Source organism: Rhinopithecus bieti, unplaced genomic scaffold (assembly GCF_001698545.2).
Source record: "Rhinopithecus bieti isolate Rb0 unplaced genomic scaffold, ASM169854v2 scaffold_41836, whole genome shotgun sequence".
NCBI lineage: Eukaryota > Metazoa > Chordata > Mammalia > Primates > Cercopithecidae > Rhinopithecus > Rhinopithecus bieti.
Genome location: NW_016817195.1, coordinates 1,205,318 through 1,226,807, shown reverse-complemented (window position 1 = coordinate 1,226,807; position 21,490 = coordinate 1,205,318). Strand labels below are relative to the sequence as shown.

The 21,490-nt window shown below is 38.4% G+C and overlaps 1 protein-coding gene across 1 annotated transcript in view; it reads left to right on the top strand.

The window, feature by feature from the left end:
* The first annotated feature begins 4,652 nt into the window (after positions 1-4,652).
* FBXL7 (F-box and leucine rich repeat protein 7) overlaps positions 4,653-21,490 on the top strand; it is a 327,250-nt gene continuing 310,412 nt past the window's right edge. Inside the window, exon 1 of the mRNA XM_017855948.1 lies at positions 4,653-4,737. The gene's annotated coding sequence lies outside the window, so the exon portion shown is untranslated. The remainder of the gene's footprint in view (positions 4,738-21,490) is intronic.

Genomic DNA, 21,490 nt, shown 5'->3' with positions numbered 1-21,490 from the left:
TTTTTGTTGCTGTTTTCATTAAGACGACCCCCAAGTGTAGTGTTGAAGAGCTGTATATTGTTCCTAAGTGTAAGAGGGCTGTGATGTTACCAATATGTGTCAGATAAGCTTTGCTCAGACATGAATTACAGTGCCATTGGCATTGAGTTCCATGACAGCGCATCAACAATATGTATTAAATAAGATATCTTTAAATAGAAACACACAAAAACCAAATTGATGTGTTGATCAGTTGATAAAAATGTGAGCAGAGGCTCATAGGAACCTAACTCTGTTTCCCTTTGGGGCAATGATTTGCTAATTTAGTGTTTATGGTTACTTGAGGGAACTTAAATATCTCAAGTTATGAGAATTAACTGTATTGGCCAGGCATGATGGCTCTTGCATGTAATCCCAGCACTTTGGAAGGCCAAGGTGGGAGGATTGCTTGAGGCCAGGAATTTGAGACCAGCCTGGGCAACATAATGAGACCTCATCTCTACAAAAAAAAAAAAAAAAAAAAAAAAAAAAAAGGGGGGGGGGGGGGGGCCCCGTAGTTCCAGTTACTTGGGAAGCTGAGTCAGGAGGATCACTTGAGCCCAGGAGGTTTAGTCTACAGTGAGCTGTGATGGTGCCACTACACTCCAGCTTGGGCAACAGAGTGAGACACATTTCAAAAAAAAAAAGAAAACAAAAATAAAAACAAAATATCGATTTACTTATTTAGTTAATTAAATTCTCAGGTATTTTAAAATGTTTTACTTATCAAAGGACATAGATTTTCAATGGTGGTGATATTGCTCCTAAGGGGACACAATACAGCCCCGCAAGAAACACTGTATTAAGCAGAATCACATACATAGTACATAAGAGATATACAGTATATCTGTGGTGGTGCGATTTCATTGGGGGTGGGGTACTTAGGAAAAAAAGTCTAAACAGTTTCCTTGGAGGGTTAAATAATGAGAAAATGATTGAGAAATACTGTCGTAGGGCATAATGACTATTTAATAAGAGAAAGCATGTAAAGCATTTATTAGAGTGCTCAATGAAACATGCACTTATTGTTAGCTATTATTATAAATAACATTATTATTTGTTTCCTCAACCTTATACTCTTTTTTCATAAACAAGCAATTTTTAAATTGGAGTTTGCAGCCCTTTGAGGGATCAGCACACATGTTCTCATGTGTGTCTGAGAATTTTCTCTGAAATTTGTAGTTTTATTTTGTGCTTTCATTTTCATGATAATCTTAAAAATAATGAATAGCTGTGTATTGGTTCCCCTTTATAAGAGAGTCCTGCCATGAGTTATGTTGTCCAAGTTTCCCCATGTTTAAAGGAAGGCGCTTTATTCCAGTGGTTGTAGATGAATAAGCAATCAAAGAGCAGTCTTAAAAGTGTGGCTGATACAGTCAGATTCAATGAAAGCCACCCAATGCCATCTGTTTGTAGGAGGGAAGGGTTCCCTGAGTTGAGGAAAGTGATATGCAAGTGAGTCCTCACGCAGCCTGGAGTGGGCACGTGCATGCCAAAACCAAGAGAACATTGGCTTTAGCAGCGAGTACTGTATTTAAATTTTGAACGACAGTTTAATCTCAGCAAAATAACATCATCCATCGTGTTAAACTAATGCCGTTAATTTGAATGTTATGGATTTTATTGTTTTTACATTTAATTTGTTATTTTGTTTTAGTTTTATTGTTGAGTCAGAGCTAGAGCATATGGAGTTTATTTCTAGTTTTCCATTTGCACATCACTAAGCAACAATATCATAAAAATAATTTAAGTCTACGTATTGATGTTGCACAATAATGTTATTTGCCTTATTAAATGGAGTGGTTTGGATTATAGAGGTTTGAGGAGTGAAGTAATGAACTCAAAGAATTATAGATTGAGCTGCTAGGAATAGGTTTTCCAGCAGTTTCCCCTACCAGATATGGACACTGAGGCTGCAGGGAGAGAAGTGAATGTCAAAGGTCAGAAAGCAAGAGAGTGGTAGACTGGGGTCAGAGGCCAGGTGGACATACTTCTAACTAGGTGCCCAGTCTGCCATATCAACCAACTTCCAAAGATGAACCATGGCAGATAGATGGCCACAGCTACCAGAACACAAAGGCTGGTTAGGCAAAAACAAATGGACAATTACTGCATTGTTTTGGTTAATTCTGAGGGTAGAGGTTGTGGAAGGGGTGGGGACAAAGGGAATAACGGATTTGTTCAGAGCCTAAGTCCCAATGAGCAATGGGCGATAGTGAGAGGAAATGATGGCCATGTTTCTAAGTTCCCTGATACTCCCATCAGTAATATCACCTGAGCCATTCCCTCCTCAAGTGATATTAACCATCAGCCTGGATTGTTCTGTGACTTTCATCATAAGCAAACAAAACTCCAAAGTCTGAGGAGTTCTACTCTGTATGAATTTGGACTGTAAGCTTATGCTACTTAACTAGAGTTCTGTACTGTCTTAGTCCATTCGGGCTGCTATGACCAAACACCATAGACTGGGGGGCTTATAAACAACAGAAATGTATTTCTCACGGTTCTGGAGATAAGTCAAAGATCAAGGTGCCGGCAGATTTAGTGTCTGGTGAGGATGCACTTCCTGCTTTATAAACAGTCTTCTGCTGTGTCCTCATGTGGCAGAAAGCAAGGAAGCTCTGTGGGATGTCTCATAAGAGCACTAAGCAGAGTCCTCATGACCTAACCACTTCCCAAAGGCCCCGCCTCCTTATGCCATCACCTTGGGCGTTAGGATTTCATCATGTGAATTCTGGAAGGACATAAACATTCAGTTCATTGCATTTACCACGGGGAAGAAAAGACTGTTGGAAAAGGATGTTTCTCAGCTGCACGTAAGAGTTTTGATCATCACTTGTGGAGCAAAAAGAATTCATCTGTGATATAACTAGTTGGTCATTAGCGATAGCTTTCTTTTGTTTTGTTTTGTTTTGGTTTGGTTTTGAGACGGGCTCTCACTCTGTTGTCCAGGCTGGAGTGCAATGGCACAATCTTGGCTCACTACAATCTCCGCCTCCCGAGTTCAAGCGATTCTCCTGCTGCAGACTCCCAAGTAGCTAGAATTACAGGCATGTGCCCCCACGCCCGGCTAATTTTTCTATTTTTAGTAGAGATGGGGTTTCATGATGTTGGCCAGGCTAGTTTTGAACTTTTGACCTTAAGTGATCCATGCATCTCAGCCTCCCAAAGTGCTGGGATTACAGGCGCGAGCCACCGTGCCCGTCCAGCAATAGCTTTCTATTGCTGAATAAAAACATTACCACAAACTTAGCAGCTTAACATAGGAGCACTTATTATTCCACAGTTTCCTGGAATCAGAGTTCTGAACCTGCATTAGCTGGATCTTTTGTTTGGGTCTCACGGTGCTGCAGTGAAGCCACTGGCCAGGGCTGGGCTGTCCTCTGATGCTCACAGTCCTCTTCAGTGCTCACTTGGTTGTTGCCAGAACTCATTTTCTTGTCGCTATAGAACTGACGGGGGGAGGGGGGGGCTTGCTGCTTCGAAGACAGCAGGAAGGGTCTGTCTCCTCCAGGCCGTCTTTTAAAGTATTCACCTAATTAGGTCAGGCCCACCCAGAATTATCTCCCTTGTCATTAATTCAGTTAACTTCTTAGGGACTTTACATCTGCAAAATGCCTTACCTTCACCACAGCCTATTGGTTAGAGGCCAGTCACAGGTTCAACCCACTCTCAAGGTGGAGGAGATGATGCGGACCTGGCTACCGTGAGGGTGTCTTAGGAATCTTCCCACCACAGTCAGTAGGTTTCTCCATAAAGTGTGGTTCATATTTACAGACTTTCATGTAATATTTGAAGAATGTTTCATGTGATATTTGAAAAATGTTTAGTAATATTAATGTATATGACTATATTAAAGGTTAGAAGGGATCTCAGCCTTGAGCTAAGATTATTTAGACCAGGGCTTCTCACCTTTGGTACTATTGAGATTTGGGCTGGATAATTCTTTCTTGTGGGGACTGCCCTGTGCATTCTAAGATGTTTAGCAACATGCTTGGCCTCTACCCACTAGATGCTAGTAGCACCTTCCACTCATTTGTGACAACCAAAAATGATATCAGATATTGCTAAATGTCCCCTTGAATGAAAAATCATCTCTAGTTGAGAACCACTGTGTTAGAAAATGAGATGTTTTGTTGTGTTTTGTTTTTGAAGGAGGACCTATTAAGCAGGGAATTCGTTTTTTGATGTGATGCAGCCATTTGGAGTTAGCAGGCTCTTGCTCCTCTGATTATGCCTTATTCTTTGCTTGTTTCCTTTATTGAAAAATGCATAATTTATAGTTGCAAATAAAAAATTAATGCAGGAGATGTGTTCCCCACGTGTACTTTCTTATTCACATCTATGCCAAAAAGAGATTATGTTATCATATTTGACTATGTTTTATAATCTTGTCTGAGTTTATAGTCAAGCTATATTATAAGAGGACTTTACTTCTACTATAACATGGATCATATTTCCCAAAAGATATTTAATGCATAAGGCAAAAAAACTTAATAAACTCCATTCTTTGTATTATAGCTGCTTTCTTGGAAATTAGTGATATGGCTTGGTGTGGGACCGTGTAGAAGGCATGGTCCAGGTCTGAAATTACAAATCTCAAAAGCTGCTCATTCCTGTTTCTTCCAGGTAAAGGCAGCTCGAGCATCTCATCTGACGTGAGTTCAAGTACAGATCACACACCCACCAAAGCCCAGAAGAATGTGGCTACCAGCGAAGGTAGGCAGCTGGTCTTCATTATCTCTCTTTTTTTCTTCACAGGGCTGGCTATTTTTGGAAGAGAAATAAAGTGTGGGAGCATTAGTTCTATTCTCCTGAGTGGGAGCATATGAGATCCTTAAAAATTAGAATGTTCAGAGTCTCCTAAGTTTTTTTGTTGCTGTTGTTGCACTGCAGTTACTGTTCATGAGAATTGATTTGATGGGATTCAAGTGCCACAATTATAAGGCAAATGTTGTTGTTTTGTGAAAATGGAATAGGCTGAATTAGGGGAAGGCTTTACAATATCATATACCTTGTCTTTCAGTATAAAAAATGGTATTATTTTAAAATCCTTGTGCTGCAGTTGAATATTCCTAGAGGAGCTTTCAAAATAGGCACACCTGGAATTCGAGATTTTGACAGTGGGTTATCATAGTCATGTTATTTGTATAACTTGAGTTAATCTCCAAAATTTGGGAGTAGGAAAAAAGGAGGTTTCTTGATTATTATTATTTAAAGAATATGTAAGAGGTCCTCCCTGTCAGGACAAAGATTGGTCGCAGTGATATTCTTGATAAGAATTTGTATGTGGTAATACATGTTAGAATTCCACTGCTTTTCAATATGGAAGCTTTGGAGTTACTACTTGTTTGAGTGTGGAATTAATTGTTTCTCTGGTAATTATTTAGTGGAAAGTTGACCCAATTATAGAATCGGCTCTTTTGATTTAATGTTAAACATGATTAAATGACTTTCTGTCTGAAAATGCGTTCTTACTAAACTAATTGTCAGATGAAAGTCCAGTTTAAACATCCATGCCATTGATAATGAGAGACCTTGAGCTGTCAGCTAATTTTCATGACATTGTGTAGTGCCTGTTTTCCTAAAGTGTGTAGGATGTTGTGGATGCACACTTGTAGTTTTTTGTTTCAGAGATTTAATTTCTGTTGGTCGTAATATTGGGCATGTACCCATGGGCTGACATTGGCCATCTGAGATCCATGATTTCTATCTGCGTTATGATTTATGTATTGTAATTGTATGTGGTTTACATTTGCTGGTGTATGTCTTCTCTTTGATATGTTTTGTCTTAGTGTGCTTCAAGTAGCAAAGAATTAACTTCTCTGGGTTAATAGCTTTTATAACTGGATTATATTCTCCGTGCTTAAAACCTTAGCATTGTTTGATGCATTTCCCCATCGTAAGGCTGGCAGATTGGAGTGTTCTCTTCAGTGTACAGAAGCACCAGGTAGCAATCCAGTTTTAATTTTCTGCCTGTTAATGCAGGTATGGGCATTAGATCATTAATGAAATTCAGTTAAGGTAATGTACAAATCTCGTCAACTGATTCTAGACATTTATTTATTTATTGAGACGGAGTCTCGCTCTTTCGCCCAGGCTAGAGTGGAGTGCCGTGGCACGATCTCGGCTCACTGCAACCTCTGCCTCCCGGGTTCCAGCGATTCTCCTGCCTACAGGCACCTGCCACCATACCCAGCTAATTTTTGTACTTTGAGTAGAGATGGAGTTTTACTACGTTGGCCAGGCTGGTCTCAAACTCCTGACTTCAGTTGATCCACCCACCTCAGCCTCCCAAAGTGCTGCAATTACAGGCATGAGCCACCGCACCCGACCTGACATTTACTTTTGAAGCTTTCATTCTTAGGAGCCATAGTGGAAATCATTTCAGTTTAATATAGTGCAATCCTCTCTAGTCAGAAATCTGTTTTGCGAGATTATCAATGTTTTCTACCAGTATTTTACAGTCACTCTTGTCCCCATAATTTGTCTAATTTGAATGGCTATCCAAGTAGAAAGTTAAAAGCAGGTCAAATAATCTGTTTTTAAAGCTCTCTTATTTTTTCTCCTTTTCAAATATAGAAAATACAAAACTATATGAGCTGTGTTGCAGGGGTTGCGGGAGGGTATTGTGGGACCTCATGCATTTAACAGTGTCTGCTTTTTATGCTTCCAAAGGGGGAAAAAAACTCTGTAGGGACTTTACATTTTCATTTTCTTGTGCGTTTCCCTTATGAGGAGGTGCAGGCCCAGCCAATGTTGTATATATTTTGTCACAGTGTATTTTGTGTTATTCTGAGGGTAGAACAGGAGAGAAAAATAGGAAAATGTTATGTTCATATGGAACAGAGTTTTAAGCAACTGGGCTAAATTAGTGAGGAATTTCCTTCTAGCTTTTAAGTAGAAGAGCCGTGTCCCCATGAAAAATGCTGCCCATTCCCTTGCATAACTGAAAAATTTATAAAGAAAGTATTAAGTTCTGCTATTTGTGTGTCTGAATCCTTTTGCTGTAGTTTTTAAAAATCAATTTATACTTAAAATATTAAAAAAATAGAATAGATGTGGACACACATTACGTTAAAATGTATTTCAGGGATATTTGCAGGTATGATTATTTCCTCTCATCAGGCTGCTTTTTCAATACGGATCTAGAGTAGCCAGTGCTAATTTCCTCCACGCACAGGAGACAGAGTCCCAGGAGGAGACCGTTCACGATGAGTCATTAGGGCAGCATTCTCTGACCTCCAGAGGGTGGATCTCAACTATGGTGCATAAGTTTCTTCTCACTGGGAAACACCTAGGAAACCACTGAGGAAGAAGCAGAAGGCAGACACCGACTTCTCCCTCAGACTCTTAGCACTGGAAGAGATCTGAGTTACCCCAGATTACCGGTGGCCTATCCAGACGGGTCTATAGCAACTTCAGTCCTTGCCTCCCCAGAAGAAAGAATTCGACTGAGGGACATAAAACAGAAAAATAAACTGAAGCATGTTTCAGAGCAGGAATGGAAGTTTATTTATAAAAGCCTTAGAAAAGAAAAGAAAGAAGGTGTGCTTGGAAGAGACTCAAGTGGGCACCTGAAGGTCATGTGCCCCGTTTAATGGGAATCCTGGGACTGTTATAAGCTCACCTCTTTCCTATGGTTTTTCCCTTAGGGTGGTCTTCCCACATGCGCAGAGCCTTCCTTACCCTTGGGAACTGAGCATGTGCAGTGTGTATAGGAAGTTGTATGCATGTCCATGCCCATCTGAGTATTTCTTCCTTTTTCCAGTGGAGTGTACCTGGAAGATCATACTTTGCCATTTTTGTCTCTTAATATACATGCCCAGGAAGCGGGTTCTCCCTGGAGTCTGCATTCAGTTAACAACTTTTAATCTTAACAGGTGTGGGCCATCAGGAGCTTGTCTCTCTCTGGTTGTGGAATTACACTTTTTAAAAAGACTAGGCCAAACCATCACTGACATCGCTAGTTGGGGTGGGGTGGGAAGCCTTCTCCTGCCCTGCTCATGCCTACCTAACTACCTGTAACAAGACTGCAGAGGAGCCAAGCTAAAACTGCTTCTTGGATTCTCTTCCCACTGTTTTCCAGAACTATGTTTAACCTTTGATGTTAAGAAAATATTGGATGTAATTGGCTTTCCAGGAGCCAGTTGATTATGGTTATTTTCTTCAATTCCTTGATGTTCTCATGATTTTTCACCTCTGGATTCACCAATATCGCCTTCAGGGAGCACAGGCAAGATTCTTAGTTTAAAGGTGTGAATGGTATTGATTTTTTAAAATGACATGTATTGTAAAGGATAATATTCAGTTTTCCTGCAGTCTTTGAAAACCATGGCTATACCTGCAATAGCCAGGTTGGAAGCATTTTGCAGAAGTGTTGGCCTTTTCCCTGATGGGATAGATAGGGAGGGTTCACATTGCTTCCCTGGTTGGTGATGTGTGTGTGTGTGTGTGCATTTGTATCTGACATCTGCATGGTAGCTAACCACACAGGTGTTGTCACTTAGTAGGAAACACATAGCTAACCAACTACTCCAGGCAATTGTGCTGGTAAATAAAGTGAGGACATGGGGATAGAGGAAACAGAGGGCCCTCACATAACCTGCACTTTACCTCAGCTGCAGCTGGGAATGGGAATTAACTGTAAATGGACAGGAAGAATCTTACTGGGGAGATGACAATGTTCTGAAATTGGATAGTGATGATAGCAGCACACCTCAGTAAATTTAGTAAAAGTATTGAATTAAAAGCACTCTTAAAAGAGTGTTGGAGCAGGTACCACTTCTGCATGATCTTTAGACTTATATCTGAGTCATCACAAACTATTCTTTTTTATTTTATTTTAATTTTTTTTTTTTTTTTTTGAGACAGAGTTTCGCTCTTGTTGCCCAAGCTGGAGTGCAATGGCGTGATCTTGGCTGACTGCAACCACCTCCTCCCAGGTTCAAGTGATTCTCCTTCCTCAGCCTCCCAAGTAGCTGGGATTACAGACGCACACCACCACACCCAGCTAATTTTTTGTATTTTTAGTAGAAATGGAGTTTCACCACGTTAGCCAGGGTGCTCTCGAACTCCTGACCTTAGGTGATTCGGCCGCCTTGGCCTCCCAAAGTGTCGTTATTACAGGCGTGAACTACTGCGCCCGGCCCAGAAACTATTCTTTGAAAATGCTTCTTGCAACTTTGGGAAGAGATCAGGCTAGCAGACCCATTCCGAGGGGAGGTTTGGCTGGTGCACAGAGCAGGGTTGCACGCTGGCCCCAAAACTTCTCAGATGCTCCAGATCTGGGGCAGAGCTGGCCTGAAACTCATAGTGAGTTCCTGGACTAGTGTTCCCAGCCCGGCACGTGGTGCCTGGTTAGAACTGACTCATCATAGTAAATTATTTCCTGGAAAGTTCTGGAAGAAATGTGAAAATTGTAGAGTCATGGGTTTCCCAAACATTGGTTTTGTGTTTTTTTTTTTTCTTGGCTTTTCCTGCATAGTCTCTCACCTCAACTCCGATTTTATGTGTTCTAGCACCCAACCCTAATGGTAAAGACATTGAATTTATCCACTCCAGTAAGTCTGTTTCTTTGCTAACGACTTATGATCTTCCTGTCTGTCCAGTATTCTAACTAATCCACTCTGGGTCGTAAGGCTGTTCCCCTAGGCATAGTGGGCACATTTTGGTTTTAATTCATGAGAGCATGGCATTTTTGATCCACTGGGAGTGTTCCATTCCCAAGTCTCATGCCAAAGTTCAGGGCATCTTAATTTTGAGACTCTAAAGCCACAGCCCTTGTAAAGAACTGGCAGCCAGCAGGGCTTTCTCCCTGATAAGTGGTGTAGACGTTCTTTACAGCCTATTGTATTTCTTGTGACAGTTTAACTTTCTAATTTCCTGACACTGTGGGGGGCAGGGGTTGGGTTCAAGTATAGAAGGCTGGAAATTTTCCATTTTTCCCAACATAATCTACATTCCCACATTGTAAGACACTGCTTAATTCTTTCCAGTTGTGTTACTATTCGTTCTCTTTCGTATTTTTCAGTCTTTCTCATTCATGGGGTATTCTCTCCTATACTGGAAAGAGGGGCCTCTGACCTTCATTTATGAAAGTCACATCCAGCCCATGGTTGGAATAGAGCACACAGCAGAGCTCGTTGGGTAGAATCAGTTGGATTAGATTAATTAGGAAGAAGCTTCCTGAAAATAGGAAAATAGCAAGCTGAGCCTCAGTTTCTTTCATAGAACTGAAAAGCATGAGCCTATGGCTCTACAGGTGGGCTGCTCAGTCTTTTCTGGAGCTGGGGGAAGGCAAAACTGTCAGTTTAAAGGTCAAATTTGATTGGCTGATGAAGAGTCGGCATCCAGCTGCTCTTTAAACAGGACACAAATTCAAATTTTGAACCCATTGATAGCACGGGTTATTCATATGATAGCTTGAATAACCAATCTGCACATTGATTATCAAACCAGACAACCATGCAGCCAAAGGATTTTCAAAGTTACAAAGCGCCTTGTCAGTTTTCAGATCCAATACACTCATTTTTACAAATATCTGTAGCACAGAGAAATGAAGGGATTTGTTTGTTTTCTTTTTATTTTTTTGAGATAGAGTCTCACTCTGTCATCCAGGCTGGGGTGTAGTGGCATGATCTCGGGTCACTGCAACCTCTGCCTGTTGGGTTCAAGTGATTCTCCTGCTTCAACCTCCCTAGTAGTTGGGACTACAGGCATGTGCCACTGTGCCCTGCTAATTTTTATATTTTTAGTAGAGATGGGGTTTGCCATGTTGGCTAGGCTGATCTCGAACTCATGCCCTCAAGTGATGCCCCTGCCTTGGCCTCCCAAAGTGCTGGGATTACAGGCGTGAGCCAGCATGCCCAGCAAGGGTTTGCTTGTGATTACACACCTAATAACTGGTCAGGCAGGAGTTTGATGCAGCATTGCTTTGATCAAATTAGAAAAAACATAACCTTCACTATTTAATTATCTTTCGCCTGCCTGAGTTCTAGCTGTCTGTTCTGAGCTGGTTGCAGAGCTGATGCAGGCTATTCAGAGTAGTTTGAGAGAGGTTGTTAAGCCCAAATCCTTTGGCCCAAGATCATTATTCCCAGTAGGAGGAAAGGATATACTCCATAGGTAAAAGGTTCTTAACTTTCTTGAGTAGATTAGCTGGTTACCTAGGGTTGGAAACATTTATGTTTAAATCAACTCATAATTTTATAATAGCCTTTCAGTAGATTCAGTTAATACTGCTTTGTGATATATTGTCTAAGTCCTTGCAAGAAAGTCAGTTTAAATGTGTCATTGGAGGCTTGTGAAATTATTTGATTTCTAAAGAATTTATGGTGATATTTGTTCCATGGAATCTAGAATCACCAATTTGAAGTCATGAGTTCTCATGCTTTCAGTGCCCAAATTCGATCAATTCTAAGTAGGATTATTTTGAAAATGCCCAGACATCTGGCTTTGCTTTCATTCTATTGTCCTTATATCTTTATATTGTATTTTTTCTACTTCTTATTGAATATACTCTTCCAACAAAATTTACATGAATTATCTAGGAAAGTAAAAATGATGCTTCTTTTAACTGTAGTTGAATTCTGTTTCCCAAAAGCCTTTTAAACTCTACAACAAATTCAACAAACGTTTTGGGACAATTATTATTGCAGGCTTTTGTGAGCATTATTGCATTCAGTATTGTTTCAACATTACACTTCTCTTGAGAAGAAGGCATAAATGTTTTCATTTTGCAGATAAAACAGGGAAACTCAGAAAGGACCAGTTGGGCTTAAGTGGCAAAGATTATATCAGGGCTCAAGACTATGAGCCTCATAGATGTAAGATGTGTACTTAATGCTTATTCTGTCATTGTCAGCAAAACTACTGTGAATTTCATGCTAATCCTTTTTATAAGTTCCTATCAAAGTATATTTTGAATGTACTTAGGAGAAGTGTGTTTTCCAATTTCAACTCATAATTATGTTTGGCTTGTCAATATTATATATGCAAATACCTTTGTGATTCATATAGTATCTAGAAATTGACTTTAAATCCTTAGTTATTGCTATGGTTTGGATGTGGTTTGTCCCCACCAAAACTCATGTTGAAATTTGGCTTCCAATATGGCAGTGTTGAGAGGTGGGGCCTAATGGGCTGTGTTTGGGTCCTGGGGCAGATCCCTCATGATTACGTTCATGCCCTCTTTCAGGAGTGAGTTCTCTTGAAAATGGATTAGTTCCCATGAGAACAGATATTTTAACCGTTTTCCCATTTGTCCTGAGAATACTTGCCTACCTTTGTTGCTGTAGCATTTACCCCAAGATAACTTTGCCACAAAATAGCTTTTGCTTTTATTATTATTTTCGCATCACTCTAGTGTATTGACTTTGGAAACAAAAGATAACATTCTATTTACAGGATTCTGTTTTTAGTAATGGTATTTACACTTAAAAAACATAGTAATCCTTGATTGCCGAAAGTGTTAAATCCTAGAAAATGTAGCATTCCTACACGTGAAGTTAACATTGTTTTTCGAGCAGTTATTGGCCAAAGATTCATCTGATGAATTCAGTTTTTCTGAAATAGATGATTCTGATGATTCAGATGTTTCTGATGTTAGTTTTGTGTAGAAATAACTCCAAGAACAGTTTTTATATTTTATTTTCACATTGAAAATCAGTCAGATTTGCGTCAGCCTCAAAGAACGTGTTTATGTAAAATTAAATGAGTGCTGGCAGTGAGCTACATGTATTTTTTATTTTTTTTTCCTAAATGAGAAAAGCATTAAAAAGAGTCTGGCTTCTTGATCTCTCTCTCTTGCGTCCTCTCTTGCCACGTGATCTCTTTGCACATGCCCCCTCCCCTCCTACTTTCTCCCATGAATTGAAATATCCAGAGGTCCTCACCAGATACAGCTGCCATTCAATTTTGGACTTTTCGGTGACCAGAATTATGAGCCCAATAAGTCTCTTTTCTTTATAAATTACCCAGCCTTAGACATTCTGTTATAGCAAAACAAAATGGACTAAGACAGTTATGGAAAGCAAACAGTATTCTAAGCTGCCTTTATACTTGAACTGTTGAAGTTTAGTCTGCAGGTTACCAGAACTGTACTCTTAACACATGGCAGTCAGACTTAGTAAAATTAATATTTATTTATATAGGATCTAAAGTATATGTAATAAAAAATTACTGAATAGTTATTTTACTGATTTTCCCTTTGAAAAACCTGAGCCATGGGCTGGGCACAGTGACTCACACCTGTAATCCCAGCAATTTTGGAAGCCAAGGTGGGCAGATCACTTGAGGTCAGGAGTTTGAGACCAGCTTGGCCAACACGGTGAAACCCTGTCTTGACTAAAAATACAAAAAATTTAGCTGAGTGTGGTGGTGTGCGTCTGTAATTTCAGCTATTCAGGTGGCTGAGGCCCCAGAATCCCTTGAACCCAGGAGGCAGAGATTGCAGTGAGCCAACATCGCACCACTGCACACCAGCACCTCACACCTGGGTGTTGGAGTGAGACTCTTGTCTCAAAAAAACCAACCAGCCAACCAGACAAACAAACAAAACCAAACCAAAACAAAACCCAACTGAGCCATGGAATTTTCTTTAATTGGAAATATATGAAAGTGGAAGATATTAATTTCAGCAGGTACCTTAGGAGACTGGAAATATACCTTGAAGCTGTCTATTACAATAGAATGAAATTCAATCTATGACACCAAAAAAATAAGAGTAAAAACATGTAACACAGGAATAGGAATAAAAAGCAAAGAATGAGAGAAAGAAAATGATGCTGAAGAAATCTCTTAAAAAATAGTTCTAAAATGATAACTATTGCATGGGGGGCCTTAAGGAGAGGAAGATATTCTGAAGTCAGAAATGTGGTATTACGAGCTTTTAGTTTGTGTAAGAGGAAGGTGATGACTGATTATTATAAAGGTTTATTTTCGTCTTTAAAAACTACCTTTTAAACTTAACTATCTTTGGAATTCTCAGAATCATTTAGGAAAGCTTTGCAAGACTTTAGCCTTTGAAGCTTAATGTGTTTTGGTGATTCAATGAGCAATTCACTGCTTCATGACCAAGTTTCTTTTATTGTTTAAGCTACTGCCCAATTATGAGTTAGGTAACTTTTGAAAAACTGCACCACTTACATCTGGTGATTTGAGCATGTTAATGTTTCGGTGTGTCCAATTTAATAAAGAAGTCAAATTTGCATCCAAGAATCTTTTAAGCAGTGGAAAGCTCATCATCTCAGTGTCCAGAAAATTGGTATGTAAGCCTACAAATGTACAATAAAATGCTAAATACTATTTCAGACGCAAGTAATAAGTTTAATTTCTTGAGGGAATTATCTTCCAAAGTGCATCATCCAGAATGGCCAGAATATGATAGTCTTAGAAGAAAATTAGTTGTGTGTGTGTGTGTGTGTGTGTGTGTGTGCCATGCACTTAAGGAAATTGTAAAGTAATATTTAATCGAGATATCCAGAGCTCTTAGTGCCTTTATGCAGATTTTAGAGAGAGACAGTTTTAGGTATTTAATATTTTAATTTCATGTCCAAAATAATTCTATGTTTATTTCTTTCACCTAGTTTGCCATTTCCGAAAAAGCACCAAAAAAGTAATCAGTATATTTCAGCCATAGACCTTATGGTTCATCTAAGTACATCTAAGTATATTTGTAATGAAAGCTTGCATCATTCCTAAGATTTTTTATCAGTAATTTCAGTATCTTAATTCAGTGGGAACTTATTAAAGAATATAGTTCAAATACATGTATGTAGTCTCTTACGGAGAGCACACAATATGTCAGGGGTCACCAACTGGTAGCACAGAGGATGATTCCTTCCCTTAGATGTGGTTTCTTCTCTTTAAATAATTTTCAAAAATAATTCTGGGTTTAATCATGATTTTGGTGGAGCATGCACCCTACTATGCCTGAATCCCCGCCATTCCCAATTGTCTTAAACTTTCATCTAAATATTTCTGTTAGCTGTTTGGCTCCTGAGGGAATTTGATTTTATGGCAAGATCTACTACTTCCAGAACTGTAGCAATTACTGGGGCAAGTAAACACTTGTGTAGCAGTTAAATAGCCATTCAGGGCGGGATAAAATTATGTCCCAACAGGTGGTCTAAAGCAGAAGGGAGTGGGTGTGGGTTGGAGGAATCGGGACACCCTCATGGAAGCCTGGGACCTGGCTTTTTGCTGTGTGAGTAGTTAGTGGAAGCATGGAGAGGAAGATGGCATGATGTGTTAGGGTGTGAAGAGCTGGGAGAAATCTCACTGGGTCCATGTAGGGAAAATGGAAGCTTCAAAACAACCACCTCTACAACAACAATGAATAGGCTCACGAAGTGCGTTAAAGTACAGTCTTTAACTAAAACATGCGGTTACAGATTGCATGGCCACAACATTCTTTGTACTAGGGTTTCAGTGGAGCCCATATTTTTGGTGATGTCAGTGACAAATGGGCCATTCTGCACCGACAGCCTTTCTTTAGTGTATTAGGGAGGTTTTACACTGAAGCACCATCTTCTGAACTCTTCTACAGGGAAGAGAGATTACAGAGGAACTTGGGTTCCAACATTTTAGGACAAATAATCTGATATTGGAAATATTTGCCCTTTACATGGACACAGCTTGACCTTAACAATCTAGTTAACATGTCTGTTTACTTCCTCTTTGACTAGGAAATAACTTCTGGTGGATAAACGAACTTCCTCAGGAAGTCCCCAACTTCCCTAGGCTGTTAGACTAATTAACAAATCAGCAGAGAGAAGCACTTTAGTTGTAAAGGGTATCTTTGCATTCTATATACTTAAAAAAAAAGGTAGCAAGTTCACACCATGGAGGGAATAATATATAAGTAGTTTAAAAATTGCTTGTAAATCATTTAGAGATGGTTGAAGAATTGTAAGGGGTGAAGTCTATGGGAATTAGGTGGCAACGTAGTTAATTATTATTATCTCTCTCTCTCTCTCTCTCTCTCTATATGTATATATATATATATATATAACAAAGAAACTTTCTGTTGTTTATAATGGCTACTGTTTTTCAAGATGGGGTAGGGCGCCTGTTACACTGAGGGACATTTATTCTTCTAAATAATGAGACACGTTTGGTTATGTGAATATTCAGATGTGGGCTATAGAAAACCAGATTTCTCTGCCCAGTAGAGAGATTCTGAGCTGCAAAGCAAGAAGGCGTAGGAGGTATCCAGGAGAGCGAAGAAGGAGATGGACCCAAAGAAGATGGATGGTGGAGCGAAGATGTTTCCAGTATCTTGAGGGTAGTGGCCCATGAGGTGACATGTTCCTGTGTCCCTGAAAATCTTTATTTAAGTCTGTGAAACTCACAACATGCTTGGTGGGCATGGATTTACTGTGGAAATCAGTTTAGGGCTGGATTTTGAGATTGTTCGTTTGCCTTTTGTGTCATCACCTGACTTTCACAGACACAAGTAAAGCCAACTTCTGAAGAATCCATCCATTAACACATCCTTAATATTCAATGTGAATACATTTAAGCATGCTGAATTATGCCTTTTCTTCCATCATACATAGCAGTATTTTCTATAACATTAATTTATGCAATCCATATTAACTGTTCTCTTTTGAGTATAATTTTGAACTTACATTATTCCCATTATTAAAAATTACTATTCTTTTTGATGCTTGGCTTTTACAACTTCTTCTGTGGATAACTTTTAAGCTTCTCCTCTGAACCTCCAACATTATATTTCCTGCTGTGAAACCACCCTTCCTTTTGGCCACAAAAGAATGCTCTAGACCCACCCTAGATATATTTTTCTGCTGAAGACAGAATGAGTCATGTCCTCAGAGCATCTGGGGTCTTTTAGTAGGGAAATGTGGACCAGGCACGTTGGCTCATGCGTGTAATCCCTGTACTTTGGGAGGATGAGGTGGAAACTCCTGGTCTTGAGGCCAGGAGTTCAAGACCAGCCTGGGCAACGGGGTGAGACCTCACCTCTACAAAAAAAAACTGAGAAAATTAGCTGGGTGTGCTGGCACACACCTGTTGTCCCAGCTACTCAGGAGACTGAAACATGAGGATCTCTTGAGCCCAGGAGTTTGAGGCTTTAGTGAGCTATGATTGCACCACTGCACTTCACCTTGGGAAACAGAGTGAGATCCATACTCAGAAGGAACAGAAATATACTTGAGACATAAGTATGGGAGTCAAGCAAAGGGTTCCTGCTGCTGTGGGCTCACATTTAGTAAAGTTAGAGCTGGATAATATGTGCTGATTTAAGGAAGCAGTATACATTGATTTTATCAATTTCTAATATTGGGTACCATAAATTCTTATATGACACTTTTATTCTTTTATTATGAAGCTTCATGGGTACAAGGCTTTCTACTACGCAGAAACCAAACATATAACTTACACTGGGTCTTCCCTACTAGATCTGCAAATATGCCCAGAGATGCACGATCCACAGCAATGCCAGTACTAGGCCACAGCCAATCAACATGTCCCTGCATGAGAGGTCTGTGTATGCTTCCTGCGATGCCTCCAAGGTATCATTCCTGCACTTGGTTGAAATCTTTTGAGGAAGGAATTGTGTTTTATTCAGCTCTGTATTCCTGGTGGCTACTGAAGTATTTATCATTTAATAAACATTTGATAAATATTTATTTAATGGATGAATGTGTTTTTATTCAAGTTTTTAAGATGGAATAACCCTCTTGATTAGCTTTTCCAACTATAATCATAAAGACTATGACCTCAAAAGCTATGCAATATCAAGATAATATATGAGAGATGTAGCTACTTTTTATTAAAAAAAAAAACTTAATGTTACTGCTTATGGAAACTTGAGATATACCATGGGAATATTTGGCAGTTGTTTACTCTTAGTTGTCTTTTGTGTTAAGGGAACAAACAACTTTAAGCAGAACAGATACTTTAAAAGGAAGGTGGAACAGAAGATACCATTTCTAGTTTACATTGTCATTTAACATTTTAAAAGCAAAAGACAATTTATTGTCTATGAACTGTCTGTAGCTCTATAAATAATCAGTTCCTCTCAGAAATGTTTTTAACATTCCGGATCACCAAATGAGATGTATTTAGAAATCTAAAATTCTAGGGCTATTCAGTCCTCCCACATCAATTTCAAAGGCAGAAGAAAAATATTATTCCTTCCTCAGCAATTTAATTTTAAATCCTTTCTCAGTATCTTTTAACCTCAATACAGCTAATTGTTTTAATTCTTCATCTGCTGATATCTCAAAGTAGCAAATTAGAGCTTATGATTTTTTAACTGATGAAATTGGAGAGGTAACTTTCATTTTATTGGCACAAAATATGGCTGAATTGGTTAGTTTAATATGTGTGCTCAGATTTTTTTTTTTTTTTCGTTCACTGATTTGTTATGGAGAAAAAGTTAAAAGAAATATTCTTAGAGAAGAAAATAATACTATTCTTTCCTTGTTTTATTTTACTTTTTAACATTATCCTAGGACCAACCTGGACTTCAGATTATCTTTTGCAAGTTATATTCTGTTTCCTAGAAACTGGGACAGTGTAAAGCTCATGTTTTGTTTAGCTGGATTGGAACTGGACAGGACAGAAATTGGGAAATGAATTCATCAAATCTCATAAATTTACAAAGGTCTAAATCTGGTTAATGGATGCATCAAAAAATGAAGTAGGAGGTTGAATTCATCATTTAATCTGGATGAGAAAACAAAAGCTGTGAGACAAAAATTTTGAGATTTGTTTACTCTCATTTATGTGTGATACAAGTAATTTTTTTCTCTGTAAACAAAGAATAATAAAATTACCTATTTCCTGTGTTTTTTTGTGAGGATTGAATTAAGAAATTATATCTAGTTCTTCTCCATATGCATTTAGCTCATTTATAACGTAATCACAGCCACTTCATGTAAACAGTGTATCTTTAACTTGTTCAGTGAGTAGACTTCATTCCCATGGCAAAGTCTTCCTTAAATGAATTCAACACAATTCCTATTGAAATCCCAACAGGGTTTTTATGTTGAAACTTAACCAAATTTACTTTCTTTACCTGGAATAATAAATCCAACATCTATCAGTACTTAGCCTATATGGGCACTGAATTCAATTCAGTTATATATGTATGACAGTATATATGTTGAATTATATGTGTATGTTGAATTCATTTGTAAAATGATACATGTACGTGTGAGGATGTCCAGGACAATTTTGAAATGAGAATAACATTTCCTTAGTGTCGTGAAAATGTATTATACATTTATTAAATATTGAAGAAGTATGGGCTGGGCGTAGTGGCTCATGCCTGTAATCCCAGCACTTTGGGAAGCTGAGGTGGGTGGATCACCTGAGGTCAGGAGTTCGAGACCAGACTGGCCAACACGGTGAAACCCCTTCTCTACTAAAAATACAAAAAATTAGCTAGGCACGGTGATGGGAGGCTGAGGCAGGACAATCGCTTGAACCTGGGAGGTGGAGTTTGCAGTGAGCTGAGATTGTGCCATTGCACTCCAGCCTGGGCAACGAGAGTGAGAATCCATTTAAAAAAACAAACAAACAACAACAACAAAACAAAAATGTGGTGTGGTACAGCTTAGCAGAGTGAAAAAGAGAGTTCAGAGACAGACTGAGTTGTGTATGGGAATGTAGGGTGGGATAAAGATGGCATTTTAAATGGATACAGGAAAGAAACCTTTATAACACATCTTGGTGGGAAACCAACTTCTGGTTTTAAAGGAAAATTAAAATGGAGGACCTAACATGTTCCTGATGCCAAAATAAATTTTTAACGGATGAAATATTTAAATGTTCAAATTGAATATAGATTAGTAGTTTTAAGAACTTGAGGTAGAAAACCTTTCAAAGCATAACGACAGAGTTACCGTAAAGCTAAAGGCTGCCTACACATGCATGCAGTGCATGCTCTAGGAGGTACAGAAAGATCTTTCTGTTGTCAAATATGTTTATTTTTCCATTACACAAAGCTAAACATAGGTTTCTTTTCTATTACTAGACTTTTCAGAGCTTTTTAAATATGTTACTGTGTGTTGTTAATCATCAAATGGTGATATAGTATGTTTTGTTTCTCAAACGTCCTTTATTATACCTTACAACTAGGAAATGCTAAGAAATGTGAATTCAGAGGACCTAGGAATTTCACTCTAGAAAATTAACTTTAAAACCTGAATTTTATTTATAGATATATGCTTCTTATTTTATAGCATAAAGATGTTTTAAAATATTTTATTGAAACATCTACATGTCAAAGTTGTATGTAGCCACTAAAAACATGTTAGATTCTTACACACTGTTTGTGGGAATGTGGACTAGTTCAGCCACTATGTAAAGCAGTTTGGAGATTTCTCAAATAATTTAAAACAGACCCACTATTCAACCCAGCAATCCCATTACTGAGTGTATGTCCAAAACTAAACAAATTGATCTACTGAAAAGACACTCATATGTACATCATAGCACTATTCATAGTAGCAAAGATGTAGACTCAACCTAGTTGTCCATCAGTGGTGGAATGGATAAAGAAAATGTGGTATATATACACCCTGGAATATTACAGCCATAAAAAATAACAAAATTATGTCCTTTGCAGTAATATGGATGCAACTGAAGGCCGTTATCCTAAGCTAATTAACACAGGATCAGAAAACCAAATACTGTGTGTTATCATAAGTGGGAGCTAAACGTTGAGTACTCATGGACATAAAGATGGGAGCAATAGACAATGCGGAATATTAGATGGGGAAGGGAGCAAGAGTTGAGAAACTCTGAGGTACTATGCTCAATATACTAAGATCAATCGTACCTCAAACCTCAATATCACACAATATACCCAGGTAACAAACCTCTACATGTACTCCCTGAAGCTAAAATAAAAGTTGAAATTATAAAAAAAAAAAAAAGTTAAAGAACAATGTTTAATGATGTGGGAAAATATTTCTGAGAAATGCAGATTGTGAAGCGGTATTTCCTACATGATCCCAATTGTGCACAGGACTATATTTGAAGAGGAAAAAGATGAGAAGGACATATTTCATGATGTTATCAGTAGTTATAATCCTATGAGTGTTAGGATTATAGGTTATTTTTATTTTGTGTTTTCCAGTATTGTCTAATATAGAAAATTCAAGTTGGCTCATATTCAGGGTCTGAAAATACCTCTTTGGTCAGTTGTTCTTAGAATTTTGTTGAATGTGACTTGATCAAAATTCAATTATTTGATTTTTTTCATCATCAGTTTAGATTTTTGAATGATAATCAGTGTTTCTATTTCCCGTCCCTCATACTCAGATATTCCATTCCAACCTGTATAGCAGTCACTCGCTTTCATTCTAAAAAAATCACCAATCTAAAAAAAGATGTTTTAGTCTTAAAATTTTTTGCCATTAGATGCACATACTTCCAACATATTTTTTTCTGTTTTATATACATTTACAAACTAAAGTTCCAACACAAGGTT